The following is a 17472-nucleotide window of genomic DNA, read 5'->3' on the forward strand; positions in this document are numbered from 1 at the left end:
TCCTTGCTTCCTTGACTCTTATTTATCCACCGGAATTAGTTTTTCTTTCAAAAGCATAAAAAACTTTTCCTTTTTTCAACTTTGCAAACTTTTTGACTGCTTGGAGATCCGTGACCATTTAAGTTTTAGACTAAAAAGTTTGTGTCAAAAATACGGTATACGTTCATTAAATCTGTATTTCGCCTCACGAAACCTGTCCTGCTCTCACTGGCAGCTAAAGTGCTGGAGGTGGAGACCAAAAACGGAGCTAAAAGGAGAATAACTCTTGTATTTAGGTTCATCCCGTGGGCAAAAACATGAATACTACGTGTCCACTCGAAGGGGGAAAGCACCCGCTGCTTGTTAGAAGTTCAGAGTTTAATTGTGATTTATTTATCGGTGTTTCTGTCGCCCCCTAGTGGTCAAAACGGATCAAACGGTAAATGCCCAAGATGATTTAACCTCTGAAATCAGCTGTATTGATTTGTTATTTTCTCCCCCGCACTTGAACGTATCATCACGATCTTCGTAGGGAAGCATGATGAAGGTCGTGAGTCTGTCCTCGTATATTTTGAGAGGGATCTGATAAATCTGAGGAGAAGGAGTATAAAAGTAGAAAACATGTAACACAATCACAGCCGCTCTGTTGATCCCCGGCGTGTTGTGATGTCTTCATTAAAACATGTTTCCACTTGCGAGACAATTAGTCTCAACTCCTCTCGCTGCGATTCATTACGCTCCATCCAGTGCGGCGCCGTTGACTGACTTCAGAGAACCTGCCGGCCGACGGCGAGCTCCGGAGCGAAGAGCAACCGAAAAATCATCTCTTCACTTATATTTAATATATTTGTAAAGCGAGACCTGCTTTCTGTCATCTGAGGCCAGAACACTGCCGGGGTTCGGACGGTCATGGAAAACCTGGAAAAGTCATAATTTTCGAAATGCTAATTTCCAGGCCGGGAAAAGTCATGGAAATGTGTTATAATCACATGTTCATTTGAGTTTGAGTTCATGGAGTTTGATATTATTAATATGTTTTTTTTTAAAAGACGCTCAAAATATAAGCCGGCATACGCTCTCAATACGCGGAATTTTCTAAATTTTTCATGTTTATACCGAGATTTCAGTTTGGTCCTGGAAATTTGGTTTAAAGTCCTGGAAATCCATATTAGTCAAAATGTCCGTTCCCCTGGTGTGTGATCACATCTTACATTCTTGGGAGGACGGAGTAAATGTGATAGGTGGAATCAGATGTTGAGGGATGGGGTTGGGGGGGGGGGGCGGGGCTACTTCTCTTCACGACCCCTGTGAGGGTTTGTACTGCAGACCCCCTGGGGGGGTGTTACGCTGTCAACCGTCAACGGCGTCAAGTCGGAGCTCGTCTCGGGGCCACATAATCTCTGTGAGAAGGCAGAGCGACGAAGATGCAGAGGACGTGTGTGTGTTTGTGTGTGTGTGTGTGTGTGACATCTCCGCGTTGTGCATTGTAGCCGGCCCGTAATGACTCAGTTGTTCTTCGTTGCCGAGGCTTCACATGGAGCTCGGGTTACCGGCTCGCTCGTGGCTTCTGCATTCTCACACCTCAAAAAGCTCTCTGCATCCCCCCCCCCCCCCCCCCTGACTTCCTGTTTGTTCCGGTATGTTATGTTCCTTGTTCTCTCTCGCCTTTCCTCTCCCTACATCCCCGTTCCCAGGCCGGTCGGTCGTCGTTCCGTTAGCATAAAACATTTCTGATCCGAGGTGTCATCCGAGTCTCCGGCCTCACCTTCCCTCCTGAAGAGGTGACGTCTGTGTGTGTTCAGCCTCGGGGCTGGATGTGTGTGTGTGTGTGTGTGTGCGCGCGTCCGTCCGTGTCCAGGAATGCAATCCGATCTGCTTCACGTCGTTGCTGCTGCCCTCTTGGCCTCACCTGAGGTTATGGAGGTGGAGGTTTCCCATCGCTTCTTCTGTCGCCGCTCATGGGACCCATAAAGCCAATGAAGTCGTTAAAACAAATATATATAGATATATATATATTATAGTGGCCGCCTGTGGGCAATAAAATGTCTGATAATTAGGATGTCAACCAAAATTGTTATATTTTTGATGTAAAGGGAACACAAAGGGTTCAGAATTAAATTAATTCATACATGTTTTAAACTACTGTTTACATATTTATGACAATTAAAATACACTTTTAATATCCGAAACTTCAAATAAAAACAGTGTCTTTGAAGGTAGAGAAATGAGCCAATCAGGGTGCAGCGTTACCAGAGAGTTTAACTTGCCTCATAACTTAAACCCAAATTAATTTAGCCTTTTGGAAGTTAACTGGCTTGGTGCCAATCGAGGCCCCAAAAATCAACGAGTTTTTGGATTAATGCCTGAAATAAGGGTGGGAGATTTGAACATTAAAAAAAACATAATTTAATACCCTTATAGTGACTATTTGAAGCTTTTAGAGTCTAAATAAAAAACACAAAGGTCTTTGGGGACGTTAAACATTTTAATTTATTTTTACTTCTTTCCGCCAATTGCGTTCACGCTTTCAAAAACAAATTATAAAAAGCTGTGTTCATTCATATGTGACGATTATCTAACTCAACGAAACATGCAAGTTTTATAAACTTTAGTTTTGGGTTTGGCCCAAAAGAATTCCCCGAGCGTCCGTCTAGAAGCCGACTGAGGAAACTTCCTATCGATATTTTTGGCTGCTAACATTTGGAGCGCCGCGTTTATCGCCGACGACCGCGACATTTACGACGGCTTTAAACGTGAACCGCAACTTTTCGGGTACTTTTCTAAAGTTCTGAGACTTTATTCCGTGGCTACAAAACTTCCTCCGGACCGCCACTCGAAGGGATTTCGGAGAAATGATCTCCCCCAGAAGGCACACACCTTTTTTTTAATAGCTGGTAATGAAATAGTTTGAACCCCTTCTGAACTCCTGGGGTTTCTGGGGAAGTTCAAGAAGAGGCCGACGAACGATTTCAGCCAAAAGAAAACACGATGCGCCCCCCCCTGTCGCATATTTATGAGCCGGGTCGCACGGATACGTTTGAGCCTCCGCCGGTAGTTAATCAAATGAAACAATCCCAGAAAAACAAAAGGGACCGTCATCCTTCGCTGGGTAACGCAACGCATTTATTTTCAAAGGTCTACGGTCTTGAATCCAGAGGAACGTGGAAAAATAGAAAGAAAAAAGACCCCCGCCAAAGCATCCTCTGGAAGTGGTCTAAAATATAATCCCACGAAACCAGCACTGTTGTTTTGTTGTTGTGTTGACTTCAAGCTGCACACAGCAACAGCTATAATTTCACAAAGGCTTTCATCTCTCCCCGCAGTGATCAATATTATGTCTCTTTCATTTCATTTTTTCATCCTTCGCCAAACCCCCTCAAAGAGGTAACATCGACCTCTTTGATTCAGCCGCCATCAATTTTATTGTATAGGTTTTTTTAAATGTGAATCACTGCCACTTAGTTTTCTTTGACCTTTTGCTTTAATTGGCTGCAGAACAATTTCGTAATCAGCTTTTTTTTTTAAGGAAACGGGTCAAATGCAAAGGAGCTAAATCAGCCGATTAATATCACATTATTAATAATCATCTGCCTGAAGGCCGATAGGTGTGGACGAGGAAGTCTGGAAAACCAATTTCCATTAATAAAAATAGCCCCAACATGCAGCTGCTCCAAGTTATATACAGGACTGTCTCAGAAAATTAGAATATTGTGATGAAGTTCTTTATTTTCTGTAATGCAATTAAAAAAACAAAAATGTCATGCATTCTGGATTCATTACAAATCAACTGAAATATTGCAAGCCTTTTATTCTGATTTATTGCTGATTATGGCTTACAGCTTAAGAAAACTCAAATATCCTATCTCTAAATATTAGAATATCATGAAAAAGTATACTAGTAGGGTATTAAACAAATCACTTGAATTGTCTAATTAACTCGAAACACCTGCAAGGGTTTCCTGAGCCTTGACAAACACTCAGCTGTTATAAATCTTTTTTTTTACTTGGTCTGAGGAAATATTAAAATTTTATGAGATAGGATTTTAGAGTTTTCTTAAGCTGTAAGCCATAATCAGCAATATTCAAAGAATAAAAGGCTTGCAATATTTCAGTTGATTTGTAATGAATCCAGAATGCATGACATTTTTTTAATTGCATTACAGAAAATAAAGAACTTTATCACAATATTCTAATTTTCTGAGACAGTCCTGTATAGAAATGTAGGGTAAAAAAACACTTATTTATTTACCTAAAAACCTTTTAAAATACAAAGACTTGTTGTAGCCTAAACTAAGCTAACGGTAGCTATAGGGCAGGTTTCTGTATTGTTGGGATGATTTAACCCATTTAAAAAAAGCAAAGGAATTTTATAAATCATTTAAAAACTGTCTGATCAAGCCACTGCAGCTCAAAGCTGGTTTTTTAGCTAACGGTAGAAACCAGCTAACTGCTAGCATGTTTTTGGGATAATTTCATTCTTTATAGAAGAGCAATTTCCATTAATAAAAATAGCCCCAACATGCAGCTGCTCCAGGTTATATATAGAAATGTAGGGTAAAAAAACACCTATTTATTTACCTAAAAAACTTTTAAAATACAAAGACTTGTTGTAGCCTAAACTAAGCTAACGGTAGCTATAGGGCAGGTTTCTGTATTGTTGGGATGATTTGATGCATTTAAAAAAAGCAAAGGAATTTTATAAATCATTTAAAAACTGGCTGAATAAGCTACTGCAGCTCAGAGCTTTTATTTTAGCTAACGGTAGAAACCAGCTACCTGCTAGCATGTTTTGGGGATAATTAAATTCTTTAAAGAAGAGCAATGGAGCAAGTAATCTTTATCACCGGTTGCCCAAATCAAGGCAGGGTTAAGTATTTAAAACACTTAATTTAATTGGTTTTAAGGTACGAGCGTATCTAAGGAGCCCAAAACAAACACGGAGCAGTGCTGTTTCAATCTGCTTAAATTAAATATATTTTCACTCCTTTTTATTTTGCTTTCACAGAACAGGAAATGTAGCTCCGCGGTAGAAAGATTAAATTGGGGAACTGCTTTAGTTTGTTATAGTCTGCAGTATAATCTCATCTATACGGTATTCCTAACATTTTGACCAGGATATCGGCCAAATATATAAAAGACGTCAGAAATAGAAACACATGTGCGGTGAAACGCAACCCAGTGCAAAAACAATTAATTTCTACTTCTACCAAACTTTAACTGTTTATTTTTAATTAACACTATTAACAGCTTCATGGTGTTTTATAGAGTTGGATGAACTTTACACAGCATTAGAAAACATGAAAAAACATCTCCACACATGAAGTTTAAAATAAACCATCATCAGTGAGTCAGCGTGGCGTTAATAACTCTCCATGACACTTGGATTAATTACATATATGGAGATAACTAGTTATTTTACACGTAGTAAGTAGAGCTTCTGGTAGTATTACGGTATGACGGCTGCAGAGATCGTAAAGAACCGTCTTTAATAATCCGAATTCTGAACTGATATTAAAATCAAATCTATCTCGAGGCTTCTTACCGCAACAATATGTTGGTCTTTCCTCTGCGTCTCAGTCCTAACACTGAAACACCAGCCAGAGGACTTTATCCAGTCACGTGATCCACTCCGTGACTCGGTATGTTTCCCTCGGTGTTTCCCGTGCCACGACTACTTTTCCGTGGACGAGATTTTTAACCGCACTCGGTCTGAAAAGCAGCGTCAGCGGGTTGCATAAGTTGCATAAGTTGCATATTTAGCATATGTTGTACGTGGCAACAGATTGCTATCGGCAGTAACCTCCAGTCGTGTTTGTTTTCATACCCAACGCCGCGTGATCTCCACACATTGAGCCCATTCCAGTCTCGCCGCCTTTTTAGGCTTTATCGAGAACCCTCTGCAGATGTGTTTTATCAACCCGTTTGCTATCGCTAAGGGAATCAACGCTTTGAAGAGCCTCTACAGGCGCAGTTATTCTTTTTCCAAAAAATATATATAATTATTGATTCTTAAAAAGTAGTCCCTCTCTATCGTCACGTATGATCCACTAGGAGAGTGGCTTTCTACCTGTATTTCCTCTGGTTGTATAGAAGTCTATGCTTCATGTGTTAAAGCTGCGTTCTCTCGACTGACCACCAGGGGGCGACTCCTCTGGTTGTATAGAAGTCTATGCTTCTTGTGTTAAAGCTGCATTCTCTCTCCTGACCACCAGAGGGCGACTCCTCTGGTTGTATAGAAGTCTATGCTTCATGTGTTAAAGCTGCATTCTCTCTCCTGACCACCAGGGGGCGACTCCTCTGGTTGTATAGAAGTCTATGCTTCATGTGTTAAAGCTGCATTCTCTCTCCTGACCACCAGGGGGCGACTCCTCTGGTTGTATAGAAGTCTATGCTTCATGTGTTAAAGCTGCATTCTCTCTCCTGACCACCAGGGGGCAACTCCTCTGGTTGTATAGAAGTCTATGCTTCATGTGTTAAGGCTGCATTCTCTCCACTGAGCTGCTAATAAACAACTTTTTAAATGGTATTTCCTATAATTCTTCCCAATAAAAGTTCCATGTTAATAAAACTTTATGAAATTCAGATAATGAGGGGAGAGAAGAAAACAATTAATGTGACAATAAAAACAAATAAAATCATTAAAAAGAGGAATATGGTATTTTATGAAAAGAAAAAGGCAAAAGCATATAATTATAAGTTATCTATATATCAATACCCATAACATCTGAAGAATCTCTTCAATTAGAACTTTGACTTAATAATAATAATCTTTCTCTTTTCTCTGGATGCTGAAACAACAGTCGGGCAACATATTATTTCACACGGCGAACAAATTATTTCTCACCCAGTCGACGATGAAAACATGAAAAAAACGTTTAAATATTACGAACCGGACGACGTGCGTCTCTTTTCTCACTAGAGGGGCAACAAGTGCCCCAAAATTAAAACAAAGAAATACGTTTATAATTCTTAATAGTTGTTTAAAAATGTAAAAACAAGAAATAACTCCAAAGAAATAAGAATACAATTAAATATGATTTTCTGATTTATGTTTTCTTTTTGTTAATAAAAAAATACTTTGAATCTGTAGAAAATGCCTAATAGTCTTTTTATTCATAGTCATCTACTATAAGCTTATACATAATTATTTTTATTATTATTTCACAAGTTTCAAAATGCCCCCATAACTTCCTTTAATAATTATGATAATTTAATAGTGTTTTGTTGTGTGTCTGTATTGCCTGAACACAAAATAAAATCAATAAATGTAATGTTGAATTAAAACAAAGAAATACGTTTATAATTCTTAATAGTTTAAAAAATATTTGAAAACATGAAATAACCACAAAGAAATATGATTTTCTGATCCATGTTTTCTTTTTGTTTTTATTTTGAATCTGTAGAAACTGCCTAATAGTCTTATTATTGCAATGTTTATGACAATTGCTCATCTCCTATAATCTTATAGTCCTCTCGGGGATTTGAATCGTTTTCCTGACGTTCGGGTTCCTCCCTTTAAATTTGCTCTTGGCATTGTACTCCTGGAATCGTGTGTGTGTGTGTGTGTGTGTGTGTGTGTGTGTGTGTGTGTGTGTGTGTGTGTGTGTGTGTGTGTGTGTGTGTGTGTGTGTGTGTGTGTGTGTGTGTGTGTGTGTGTGTGTGTGTGTGTGTGTGTGTGTGTGTGTGTGTGTGTGTGTGTGTGTGTGTGTGTGTGTGTGTGTGTGTGTACAAAGCATTTCTCTACCTCCGCCGCCCTCCAGACCTTATCAAAGTAATAAAGAGCGCCGCGTTGTTCAGCCGCCCCGAGTCCACCGGCGGGCCGCCGGGTTTGACCAGTGGTATTGTTCTCAGGAGGTGTGCGTGTGCGTGTCAGGTTGTGCGTTTGTCTGGCCCCACTTAGTCTCTTCAGGATGTTTTGGGTTTTTTTTCTCTGTGTGTGTGTTTTTTTCTATGTGTGTGTGGTTTTTTTTCTTTTTCTATGTGTGTGTGTGTGTGAGCTTTGCAGCTTTTATGAAACTAATTTCCTGGCCGGTACTTAGGAAAACAGAGAGCATGTTGGGTAATAATACAGGAGAGACGTGAAGGGAACGGCAGCACTGTCGATATGAAGTGTGTGTGTGTGTGTGTGTGTGTGTGTGTGTGTGTGTGACAGAGGGGAAAGCGGGTGGAGTATGAGGAGAATGCTGATATGGAGATAACTGCATGCATGTAGGTGTGTGTGTGTGTGTTTCAGGAAGGGTGGTGCTCCTTCAGGAGGCGGGGGGGGGGGTCTTTTGTTCACCCTCGTATGAAAACACAGCGAGATGAAGATAAGGGTTGGTGAGCGATGACATCATCACCGCGTTTCCAGATCAACGTGATGGATTATTAAGGAGGAGGTCAAGGGGTCAAATTCTTAACTTTGCCGTTCATTTTTAAATGTAATATTATTATACGTCTGTATAAGATAATTAAATAACACGCAGAACGTCAACTGACGTCTGTCTACAGCTTGTGGAGCTTTTTAAAGCTTTTGAACATCTTGTGGCTCGAGAAAAATGCCTCTTTTCTTTCAGGATTATTTTTAATTAATCTATTTTAAATTAACGAGAGGAACGAGAGTCGGAAAAACACGAAGAAATATAAAGTCACTAGAGGGGCATCAAATACCCCCAAAATGTCCTCTTATAAATATGATAATTTAATAGTGTTTTGTTGTGTGTCTGTCTTGCCTGAACACAAAAAATATCAATAAATGTAATGTTGAATTAAAACAAAGAAATACCTTTATAATTCTTAATAGTTTAAAAAATATATAAAAACAAGAAATAACCACAAAGAAATAAGAATACAATTAAATATGATTTTCTGATTCATTTTTTCTTTTTTCTTTGAATCTGTAGAAACTGCCTCATAGTCTTATTATTGCAATTTTTATGATAATTGCTCATCTACTATAAGCCTATATATTAGGGCTGTCAGAGTTAACGCGTTAATCTATGCGATTAATTTGGCCGCGTTAACGCACTAAAATATTTTAACGCAATTAACGCAACTTTGTTTACTTCCGGTGTTCGTTGAAGTTTTTACACTCAAACCGAGTGTCAAACCGCGGCAGTACGGTTTAACACTGTTTCCGTTTTTAAAACAATTATTTCTCCGTGAAAATAAGGAGCAGAAATGAGTTAAACTCGTGGATGAATCAGTCGGGTTTCCTCCTGCTCCTCCTTCCTCCGTCTCCCCCTCTGATACACAGAGGAACGGAGGGGCGACGTGTCGGGTGACGCGGCGCGGAAAGAACTCGTCACACGAAACCTTCAACGTGATTGGTCAATCCGTTTGTCTGTCAACATTTTGCGAAAATTTCATCACCATTTTTTATATTCGTATGTTAATTTACTTCGTTTGATTAAAAGAATAATCGTTTATATCAATGTTTATTCTTTTAAATCAAACTATTGACTCATTCATTTGTGTCATTTAAGGTTTATACTCATGTAGACACGGAAATTTCACAAAATGTTTGGTGATGGAAATTTGGGTTAAAGTCATTGAAAAGTCCTGGACACCCAGTGGTCGACATGTGTAAGAACACTGCCTCGTCATTCATCTGTGTTTTAGTAAAAATAAAAAATAAACTCCAAGTTGAAAGGTTTTCTCTGAAATGGAAAAATAACGTTGGCTGTCAAATTTACAGAAATGATCATTCATTATTAGATCGACGTGTAAATAAATGAAACGTCCAGACGTTCCCGATAGCGACTCGCGGATCGACGGCGCTCTGCTCTTGGAAGGGAACGCTGGATTTTCTCGCCCATCAATCAAAAAGATTAATCTGACAGCTGCAGAAAAAAATCCTTCACTTCAAACTCTGTTAAGTCAACAATCTGTTATTTAAAAAAACGGCTGTGGAGCTGTGAACCAGCACCAGAACCAGGGCCACATCCCCTCAGCCTCACATCCTGGTTCTGGTTCCGCGGTCCTGATCTCACCGGTCCGCTCCGATATCATCGGAAACAGTAGAAAATACTGTTTTTATGCTGAAAGCACAGCGTTCGTACGGTCACGGAAAATCTAGAGAAGTCATGGAATTTTTAAATATTTATTTTCATTCCCAAAAGTTTGGGATAAGTCATGGAAATTTGTTTTATTCAGATGTTTGATTAAAAGAATTAACATTCATATCAATGTTTATTCTTTTAAAACCAACTATTGACTCTCATTCATTTGTGTCATTTAAGGTTTATACTCATGTAGACACGGAGTTTTCACAAAATGTTTGGATCATGGAAATTTGGTTTAAAGTCCTTGAAAAGTCCTGGAAATCCAGTGATCAACATGTGTATGAACCCTGGAACATTAAAATACTGTATTTTATGCTGAAAACGGTAAAATACCGTTTTTATGCTGAAAACGGTAAAATACTGTTTATATGCCCAAATCCCGTAAAATACCGTTTTTATGCTGAAAACGGTAAAATACTGTTTATATGCCAAAAATCCCGTAAAATACTGTTTTTATGTCCAAATCTCGTAAAATACTGTTTTCGTGCTGTTTTTTTACGTGAGTGTGTTTGAAATGTGATATCCGAAACTCGATGTTCTCACTTGTTTTTCTGGATTTCAAAATGATTTCTCTGGAGGTTACTCTGCACTAACAGATGCAGCGGCAGATGTTGAAGCTGCTGGTTTGATTCCACAGGTTCGAAACCCTTTGAGTCTGCTGCCTCCGTCCACTCCGACGGGGCGGTTCTAGGTCGAGGAGAACTTCGGTGACCTCCTCGCGCCTCCTTTTTTTGGAGCAACACATCGGTTTGTAATTGGCATTACTGAGTCATTCTGAGCGGGAGAAGTATTAAGATGTTTTAGTGAAGTAAAAGTTGTAATTTAAAAGTCCTGAATTTAAAATCTTAAGTGAAAACACTTAGCAGCTAAATATAATTAAATTACCAAAAGTCTCTAATGTTGCAGCAGGTAAGCGTGGGAACCAGTTCAGGTACTGGGAACGTAAATAAATACCCAAAACAAGCCTCGCAATTGAGAATATAATGATTTCTTACTCACTATAAATATATAATACCTGCCCCGTCAATACATTCATGTTCCCATACCTGCCGTCTTTTCCTCGCCCCTGACATGCATAGTGCCCTTCGCCGTATATTCCTCAAAGCATCCCAGAGACCATAAAGCAGACGGACACACGCCGGCGGTTTTAAACGCCTCTAAATGAAAGGGTTGAAAGGAAAAACAGCCGAGGGCGGTCAAAGGTTCAAGACCCATTTGTAGGGATATTTATGAGCTGATCTTTTGGCTGCAAGTTCAAGCGAAAAATGTATAAAAAACGCTCGCTGGAAATTCACAACACATTTTTCGATAAAGAAAGTCTCTAAAAAAAATAGGAACCAAATGGTTCGGAACGATTTCCTCCTCGAGCGTCATTCATTCATTCATCGATATTAAGAAACTCCGTCCCCCGTTGTGAGTTTAAACAAAGTAAAAACAAAACATTCCCCTTTTCATTAATTTCAAGTTACGCGGGCACGGAAAAATCAATAAATCTGCCAGAAGTCCCGTGCGCACGGCGTGTGTCGGCCCTGGAAACATTACCCGACAAATGGGGCAATTTGTCCCGGAATTCGACAAATTCAGATCAAACTTCACCGGCGGACGCCGCAATTAACCCAAAATCCTTGCCGAGGTAATGGCGCCCGGGTCAAAGGTGAGCTGGGTTCACCTCTCAGGATGATCAAAAGCACATTGGTGGCACCCGTGGCTTCGGGGGGGGGGTGTAGACGAAGGTTCGGCGTCCACATTTTTATGGAGCTAACGTTTAACTTGAGACGGCGCCTGCAGTCGATCACGCGGATCCTCTAATGAAGTTAAAGTACTAAAAACACATCGTAGAAATACTCCACAGACCAGACTTATAATTAATATAATACAGACCAGACTTATAATTAATATAATACAGACAAGACTTATAATTAATATAATACTGCCATGTATACATCCTTCATTAACTCCTGGCTCGTCACCTACACACAGACACGTCAGGTATATTCTCTTTAGAAACTTATAAATCAAAATCTATATTTATATATTTCTAAAGCTCTATATAATCTATAATTTTAAATATTTGTCTCTGAGATAGTCAAGTGGAGGTACGAGGGGACGTAACAAGGAAATGCTAAAAGTAAAAGTACCTCAGATTTGTCACAGTATTTGGGTGAGAATGACCAAAATACCAACAGTCAGCATTATTTTAGTCTTTAATTATTTGAATGTTTAAATCTGGTTCAAGTGATGCGTTTTATTATGAATGACTCAAAAAGGCAAAAGGCACTTTAATATAACTCAAAGGAGCATTATTTTGAAAAGGCCTCGTCGACAATCAATTAAAGACATTTAAATTCCTTTTCACAGCGTTAATAAATATAATATAATATTTAATATAGCAATATATCTGTTTTAGCATCTTTTTATAGCTTATTATTGAACAATATCCACTGCTTTCATCATAATGAGATGATGAAGTCCTTTATAAAGGACTTTACAAAGTACTTTATAAAGGACTTCATCAAGTCGCCGGTTCGAATCCCCGCAAAAGCTCCGAGGACCGTAAGAGGAGCAGCTCCGAGTCCCACGATGTGGTCCAGGGAAACCGCCTGGTGGACCCCGGACATGCCTGTCGGCACCTCTTCACGGGGCATGCTGTAGATCTGTGTTCACACGTATACTAGTATAAGTTGTATGTTTCTTTTGTTCTCGAAAGTCCTTTGAAGTTGAACGTTCCGGCCGGCGGTCCGGACGTTGTTCCCATCCTCGGTGTCGACTTTAATTTATTTAGCCGTCGTTCTTCTGACGAGCCGCGGACGTTTCTCGCGGCTGCAATTTCCTTGGTTCAGTCGCACCTGGAGGAGCTAAAGAAAATTAGCCCGTAAATAGAATATACAGGACTGTCTCAGAAAATTAGAATATTGTGATAAAGTTCTTTATTTTCTGTAATGCAATTAAAAAAGTATTAAATATTAAAAGAATAAAAGGCTTGCAATATTTCAGTTGATTTGTAATGAATCCAGAATGCATGACATTTTTGTTTTTTTAATTGCATTACAGAAAATAAAGAACTTTATCACAATATTCTAATTTTCTGAGACAGTCCTGTATACAGATTTTATTTAGTTTTCGTACATTTTTTAAAGGCGGTATTGGTGAGAAAGCTGAAGATCAGGAAAGCTACACGCCATTTTAAATCCACTTGTTACCGTGTTCCACAGTCTGCTCCCAAAGAGATTATTATTTAAATTAAATCAATACCAGTTCAAGTGTTATTGCTATATTTAAAATAAAATAAAAACACGAGGGTGGACCTGTTTGTTGGAGTCATTGCGATCCCAGTGTTTTGGGCGGTTGTCGAGCTAAACTGGTGGAAACGTTCTCAATACAGCAGACGTGTCTCTTTGTGGTCTGAAAGCCGTTTCCACGGCGGTCCGTTGTGTTACTGCTGTGTTTCCAAAGGGTGCTTTCACAACTTAGAGTATTATAGTGTTTATAATATTATAGTTTAATCACCAGCTGTGGCTCGCCGAGCAACAGAAACTGTTTGACGAAAACACTTGAATGTGTGAAGCCTCCGAAATGTGTTCAGCAACACTTTCAAAACATAACACAGCACGGATCTGATGGAAGCTGAAGGAGGATAGAGGCTAGAAGCTGGAAGCTAGAGGATGGAAGCTGGAAGCTATAAACTAGAGGCTAGAAGCTAGAGGCTGGAACCTATAAACTAGAGGCTAGAAGCTAGAGGCTGGAACCTATAAACTAGAGGCTAGAAGCTAGAGGCTGGAACCTAGAAGCTGTAAACTAGAGGCTGTAAGCTAGAAGCTGGAGTCTGGTTCACGGCGCATGAGTCTTTCCGTCGGCGGGTTTCTGACGCTGCAAACTTTTAGAAATAGAAAACCACTTTTGAGCAAAGCCAAACACACACAACCTAAACTAATGAGAGGGAGAGAGAGAGAGAGAGAGAGAGAGACGTAAATATGGAACATGGGAGTTATTCAATAATGCAAACAGAGCTGGGCTGTGGTCTCGTACTGGACTCGCAGAAGACCGCTAGTTGTTAGTTTCAAATGTCAACACACACTCTCTCACACACACACACACACACACACTCACTCTCTCACTCAGACAGTTCTGTACAGCTGATCTGAATTTTATTGGCCGATAATTTGTTTTCACTTTGAGAAATGCACGTCTGAACTGCACTTTTCTCCCAAATCTGATACGATCGCCATGGCGACTTCGGTGCAGAATAACGTGGTTAGCAGAGGGAAAGGTCGCGGGTTTGGCCGGGAGACTTTGGGGGAGTTATGTTTATTTTATTCAGTATTTTATTTTTCTTACTGTTTTTCTTTGTGGATTTTCATGGGAATATGAGACTTTCAGTGCAGTCAAGATTTATATTCTGTTGTTAACTCTGAACTCCTGCTCACTGAAGTAGTCTATACTTCATGTGTTAAAGCTGCATTCTCTCTCCTGACCACCAGGAGGCGACTCCTCTGGTTGTATAGAAGTCTATACTTCATGTGTTAAAGCTGCATTCTCTCTCCTGACCACCAGGAGGCGACTCCTCTGGTTGTATAGAAGTCTATGCTTCATGTGTTAAAGCTGCATTCTCTCTCCTGACCACCAGGGGGCGACTCCTCTGGTTGTATAGAAGTCTATGCTTCATGTGTTAAAGCTATAAATATAATTATCATAACTGTTTTCATTTGTGTAAAAGCACCTCAAAGCTTTGAATGAGACACTTTTCCGTCGGCAACTCTTTGACCTTCAAACTTTTTTTGTACATTTTTTTAATCAGTCGGAAAAATATCTTATTTTGAAAAAGGAGCGGATCCCCCCGTGTGTCGGTCTGAGCCGCGTTCAGGAGTCTTAATGTTGTGGTTTATCGCTGCAGGCGAGTCTCACGCGCCGAACCCTCTGCTGGCGGCACAGTGACAAAGAATCTTAAAACATATTCAACCTGCTCAATGAATTCTGTCACTTCAGGGAAATGACAACTGGTTTCAAGTTGGCCGATAAAGTCGCTGCTGCAGGGCGAGTGAACAGCGGAACATTCTACATGTTTCAGACGTTGACCGGGTGGAAGAGGCTTTTAAAAGAGTTTGAGCGGTACTCCAACCACAAAAGACCCGACTGCAATAGAATAGACCTGCAACCCATTTGTAAACAAACCCACCCGGTGAATCGAGCCGTCCGAGCTAGAAGAACATGTGTTGGAGATGCAAATGACGGTGGCCTTAAGGGACATTTCACACAACAACTCTGCCTGTTCTAATGACAGCGACCAGAACTCGGTTAGGAGCAGCGGACCAAAAACACGTCTGTGTCGCCGTCTCCATCAGCGGCTCGTTGCAGGTCAACAAGCGCATGGCTCACACTCAGTTGGCGTAATGATGAGTTGTAGTTTTGGCACTTTATGCCCTTCGTATAATTGTATGACGTCATATTTATTACGTCATTTATATTGCCGGTCCGTGAAAATAATTTCTGACACGGAACCGGTCCGTGGCTCAAAAAAGGTTGGGGACCGCTGCTTCAAATGACCGAAGCCCCGCCCACTCAGTAAATCACTCAGTTGTTCAAATATCTGTTTATTTTTCTCAGCAACAAGTTGTGCTCCACATGTTCACAGCTACAAAACCGTCCAGGACGAACTCATTCAGCGCAGAAGTCTCCCAGCTCCCCCGCCGTGTGTGTGTGTGTGTGTGTGTGTGTGTGTGTGTGTGTGCTTTGCATAATCGCCATCTCCTTGTTCTCAGTGGTCTGTTGGTCGGAGGAAGCAAATGCTTGTGGAAGTTGACCCTGAATAATAAACCGACCCGGGCCCAGGTTTACGTGTGTGTGTGTGTGTGTGAGCAGGTGTGCATGTGTGTGAGCAGGTGTGCATGTGAGCAGATGTGTGTGTGTGAGCAGGTGTGTGTGTGTGTGAGCAGATGTGTGTGTGTGAGCAGGTGTGCATGTGTGTGTGTGAGCAGGTGTGCATGTGTGTGTGTGAGCAGATGTGTGTGTGTGAGCAGGTGTGTGTGTGTGAGCAGATGTGTGTGTGTGAGCAGATGTGTGTGAGCAGGTGTGCGCCACCCAGCAGGCGAAATATCTACATAAATATATATTTATACATCGATAGCAGCTAAAACAGCAATCGGACTAAAATTCAATTTAATCAATTTTGGGCTTTGCAGATGAAAATAAACGTGTGTTGTTGTGTTTGTGTAGCTATGAAGCCGTGCACGGAGGACACACACACAGGTATGTGTGACTTCTCTCTCAGGACACACACACACACACACACACACACTGACAACTACCAGATGGCACATGCCGACTCGGCCGTGTGGATATATGAGTGTGTGTCTTTACAATGTGACGGGGTGATGTGTGTGTGTGTCGGGGTCGAGTGCGGGGCTACTCGCCGCATGGTTTATGTCTCTGAACATCGTCTCTCGCTCCATCCAAGTCTTTCTTTATGTGCGTCTGTGTCTTGTTAGGAAAATCACTTTGTGTGTGTGTGTGTGTGATAGTGTGTGTGTGTTCACTGGCTGAGCTGGTTTATATGGTGTGTGTGTTTCAGTGTCAGAAGGGTCCAAAAATGATTCCATGATTTTTTGTGAACGTGTCAGTGTTTTCCAGTAGTAGATATTAATATAAATATATTAAATATATATATTTATATTATATTAATATAAATATATACATAAAAAATATATTTGTATATTTATGTGTACATACATTAATACATATTTAAAATATATTAAATATATAAAATACATATTAATATACAGTATGTATATATACTAATATATATTTTAAATATATATATTTAAATAAATATACAGTATGAATTTATTAATATATATATATTCTATATTAAATATATAAAATACATATTAATATACAGTGTATATATATATATTTAATATATATATTAAATATACAGTATGTATATACTAATATATATATTATATATTTATAAATTATATATATATATAAAATACATTAATATACAGTATGTATATATATTAAATATACAGTATGTATGTATTAATATATATATATAATATATTAATATATATATATATTTAATATATATATATATATTATATATATAACTAGAATTTACTGGTTGCTTATGAGGAATAAATTGATTTTTTTCCTCTCTTTCTGTATCCAGATGTTATTTTTTGGTATTTTTGTGTGTTTTTAATGTTTAGTGGCAACTTTATTGTGTCAGTGATTATCAGGACAGTTAAAACTGTTTGACCAGCAGCCAACAGGTCAAACACGGCCTCTCTCTCTCTCCCTCAGCTTTCTCCCTCTCTCTCTCTCTCTCCCTCCCTCCCTCGCTCTCTCTCTCTCTCCCCCCTCATCCTTCAAAACAAGCAGCGTCACTCAAGAAGGACGAGATATTTAACGTTGTTTGGCACGAAGAGACGGAGAGAGAGATCAGGACGGGAGG

At 39.7% G+C, this 17472-nt stretch overlaps 1 protein-coding gene across 2 annotated transcripts in view; it reads right to left on the reverse strand.

Moving 5' to 3' along the window:
• Positions 1-17453: 17453 nt before the first annotated feature.
• Positions 17454-17472, reverse strand: part of LOC130211857 (tumor necrosis factor ligand superfamily member 10-like) — a 33037-nt gene continuing 33018 nt past the window's right edge. For both annotated transcript variants that reach the window (XM_056442883.1, XM_056442881.1), the window contains exon 7: positions 17454-17472. This exon is cut by the window's right edge and continues 1347 nt beyond it. The gene's annotated coding sequence lies outside the window, so the exon portion shown is untranslated.

Source organism: Pseudoliparis swirei, chromosome 21 (assembly GCF_029220125.1).
Source record: "Pseudoliparis swirei isolate HS2019 ecotype Mariana Trench chromosome 21, NWPU_hadal_v1, whole genome shotgun sequence".
In the NCBI taxonomy this organism is placed as follows: domain Eukaryota; kingdom Metazoa; phylum Chordata; class Actinopteri; order Perciformes; family Liparidae; genus Pseudoliparis; species Pseudoliparis swirei.